The sequence below is a fragment of the Cicer arietinum genome, chromosome 3 (assembly GCF_000331145.2).
Source record: "Cicer arietinum cultivar CDC Frontier isolate Library 1 chromosome 3, Cicar.CDCFrontier_v2.0, whole genome shotgun sequence".
NCBI classification, from domain to species: Eukaryota; Viridiplantae; Streptophyta; class Magnoliopsida; order Fabales; family Fabaceae; genus Cicer; species Cicer arietinum.
Window position 1 is genome coordinate 35403685 of NC_021162.2, and position 4446 is coordinate 35408130.

Below are 4446 nucleotides of genomic sequence, written 5' to 3' on the forward strand. Positions count from 1 at the left end.
TTCTTGTGATATGTTATTCATGTTAATCGTATAATTTTCTAATTATTTGAGTTTTACTAATTATTTAAATTTCTATTATGTGTCATTGATTATGTAACCTTCTTGAAATTGAATTCTATTAATTACTTAAAGTTTTATTAAGTTATTAATTGTGTAACCTTTTTGAATTTGAATTTTTAAGAATTACTTAAATTCTTATTAAGTGTCATTAAATATGTTAATTGCTGGGTTTTCTAATTATTAAATTTTACTTAAATTTCTATTATGTGTCATCAATTGTATAACCTCCATGATTTTGCTATTAAATATATGTTTTAAATATTTGGTTTAATAGTGTTATTTAAATTTTTCAAACTTGAAATCTCTATAACTATGCTTTTATTGGCATTGTCTTTTATATTTTATTTAAGTTGTTACATTTTATAATCTTTATGATTTTTACTTGTTCATCGTATGATTGTTTTATTTTATTAATTTTAAACTCTCTACTTCTTTTTATACTAAGGGAAGGATATTACAAAAAGGTTGTATTGGAGGGATTCTGGCTAAGGAAAGACTTGGTTATTAAGTGGTCCATTGACCCACCTCTCTTTCCTGGGAACCCCTCCAAAGAACGACTTGTTGTATAACCCGAACCTACTATGTAGTGCTCAATAAAAGACTTCCGTACTACCCAAAAGTTAAAATTACGTTATAATATTTTACTAATTAGATAATTTTAGGAAGCGTTATGGCTCGTCGCACAAACCGATCGGTTCCCCAAGGAAGAAACGACATGACTGAAGCAATCCAAGCCATGAATGCTATGGCCGCAGCAATGGCCCAACAAGCTGCGATCCAGGCTCAACGAGATGCACAGAGGGATCAGAGGGATGAAGCAGCCAGTGCAGCAAGAGCATTGAATGAATTTCGTCGACAAGATCCGCCTAAATTCAAAGGGGAACATGACCCCGACAAGGTTGATCTTTGGCTGCAAGAAATCGAGAAGATCTTCGAGATCTTACACTGCTCTCACAATGCGAAAGTAGAGTATGCAACCTATTTGATGATTGGTGAAGCTGAATACTGGTGGCGAGGTGCGAAGAAAATGATGGAGACAAATCATGACGAGCTAACCTGGGAGGCTTTCAAGAAGATTTTATATTTTATTACAAAAAGATTTTATATTTATATTTTATAGTTGTTAACTTATTATTTGGTCTAATTTTGCCGTGGGATGAACTGACTCCTTACACCAACATTTAGGTACTAACGATCTCGAAGAGTTGGATGAATGACGTTTGCTTGGCGCACGCACGTGGGAAAAAGGGGTAATTTAATAAAATAATAATAATACTTGTAGTGATAAGAGCGTTGTAATACAATTTTTAAGTTTATTTATTTTTCATCGTTGATTTTAAATAGAAATGCGGAGGCGGGGTCCTTCTACTAGGAAAAACTTGAATTATTCCATTTTTAAGTGAACATTTTCTACAATTAGTGAATTGTCTTTATAAAAATAATAATATCCCATAAATTACATTGTGTTATTTCTTTAAATGAAATCAAACTATTTACTAGAGAAATTTTATTTATTATATGATGAACTACTTTAAAAAAAAAAAATTAAGCCGTTTTTGAAAGAAAATAAATATTTTTAAGTAATGTCTTGGATCAAAATCCGGGGCGTTACACCATGGATTTTATAACTGGATTGCCAAAAATAAGGAGAAAGAATGATTCTATATGGGTGATAGTGGATCGACTTACTAAATCCACACACTTTTTACCAGTAAAGACCACCTATAAGGTAGATCAGTTAACAGAGATCTACGTTGCTGAAATTGTGAGATTACACGGAGTGCCATCGAGTATTGTATCATACCGTGATCCGAAGTTCACATCACATTTTTGGGGAGCATTGCACGAAGCGTTGGGAACGAAACTACGATTGAGTTCAGCTTACCATCCACAAACGGACGGACAGACTGAAAGGACAAATCAGTCCCTGGAAGATCTATTGAGAGCATGTGTATTAGATGATAGAGGAAGTTGGGATGATGTACTTCCGTTGATTGAGTTCACCTACAACAATAGTTTCCACGCAAGTATTGGAATGGCACCATATGAGGCTTTATATGGGCGCAAGTGTCAAACGCCCTTGTGTTGGTATAAGGACGGTGAAAGTATGATTGTCGGACCAGAGATGGTACAACAGACTACAGCTAAGGTAAAGAAGATCAAGGAGAAAATGAAGACTTCACAAGATCGTCAGAAGAGTTACGCGGACAAGCGTCGCAGACTTTTAGAATTCGAACAGGGCGACCATGTATTTCTAAGAGTCACACCTACTACTGGAATTGGTAGAGCCTTGAAATCGAAGAAGTTGACTCCGAAATTCATTGGACCATATCAGATTTCTGCACGAATTGGGCCGGTTGCTTATCGGATTGCATTACCTCCGATACTGTCCAATATCCATGACGTGTTTCATGTGTCGCAGTTGAGGAAATATCTCGCAGATCCATCTCACGTGATCGAACCAGACACAATCCAGCTAAAGGATAACCTGTCGTTCGAAGTACCACCCGTGAGAATTGATGACAGGAAGATTAAGCGGTTGAGGACCAAGGATGTTTCGTTAGTCAAGGTGATCTGGAACCCAATTACTGAAGGAAAACCAAAGGAAAACCGAAAAACATTTTCTCTCTCCCTATCTCGCACGCCCAACTTCCTCCTTCCTCCATTGTTATTCTTTTCTTTGCTTTCTTTGCTACCTTTTCTTCAAGAATAGAAACCCAAGGCTTGGTGGGTGATAGGACAAGGATTTCTCAACTTCTGTAACACCCCGTTTTTCAAAGTGATGGTGTATTTTTTTTTCAAAAGGGATTAATATAAAACAGAGAAATAAATAAGGAAATACCTTTGGATAAATAATTGAGTCATAATAATTTACAAGCAGTGGAAAAGTTTCTCCAAATATGAATCCAAAGTATTTACACAACAACAAATGATACATGGAACCCATTCAAATAAGATGTCATACTTACTGACAATATTAGTAAAGGTACAGTTTTCCAGTTCAAAAAAACGTAATCCAAAAAAACATCTGTTCCCTCTATGTCATCCTAATCTGATCATTCTTCAAAAAAAAACTATAGCTATACACCCTGAGTGATCTCCACGCGCCCCGTAAGATCCTCCTAACATAGCTCCAGTCAGGCATTCCCCTCTACATTTCCATTCACAGGGTACGAACCGCTAGGATTGTCCTGGCTCTCATCTGAGGGAAAATCCTAGATTTCCACAATAGTTGTAAAGTGTCACCAACCGAAATTAACAATTAACACATAACATTTAAGTTTTCAAATGCACAAGATAACCTTTCAATCTAGCATGCACCTTAAAAGGGTTTTCCATATGCTAAAAGTTAATATAACACTTGCCGAATAAAAATGAAATCAAAATAAAGTTCTCAATCCATCAAGTAATACATAACTGACCAAGACATTGATAAATCAATGAGCAATTTGTTATCTAACTCAAAATAAGAATTTCTACTAAGCCAATCAATTTCCAAATCGATTTCCTGAAGGTTTTTAGTGAAATCTGCACTTTGGGCTTAAATCAATCGATTGGGCAATCGATTGAATGAATAGATGAGCCCCTGACTTAATGCCAATCAATTTCCAAATTGATTTTGTCAGTTTAGCTGAATTCCTGCATGGCCAAATCGATTTCCAAATCGATTTCTTAAAAGGTTTTGAAAAACATATTATAAAATCGATTGGCAAATCGATTATGTCAAATTAGGGAAGTCCCTGTAACTCATCCAATCGATTGGGAAATCGATTTCCCTGCATATTCTTCCAAAAATACATAAACTAACTCAAAATCATTCATACACAATTCCACATCTTAACACTTAGCAATTCCTACGCGATCACCACGACAAATTGGGTTTCGAATTAGTTTTGCAATCCATCACACTTACACACAATAATCAATACATAACACTTAGCAATTCCAACACAATTACCACGACAACTTGAGTTTCGAAATAGTTTTACAATCAGTCACACTTACACACGATCACAATACATAACACTTAAACAGCACCCTAATGCGATGCGTATATGCCAAAATGCATGGACTTGGAATTCCAAACCAAAACCCTCCTCGAAGGGCCGTAAATCATAATTGTACCGCCTATCGCAGGCCAAAGTACCAATTACCGAGGTTACACCTATCACGGGTCAGCACGATTTACTAAAAAACGTAAATCGTAAAAGTACCACCTATCACGGATCAATACTGTTTACCGAGGTGCCACCTATCACGGGTCATCACGATTTACTAAAAGAAAAAGCGTAAATCGTAAACATACCGCCTATCACAGGCCAAAGTACTATTTACCGAGGTGCCACCTATCCCGGGTCAGCACAATTTACCAAAAACGTAAATCGT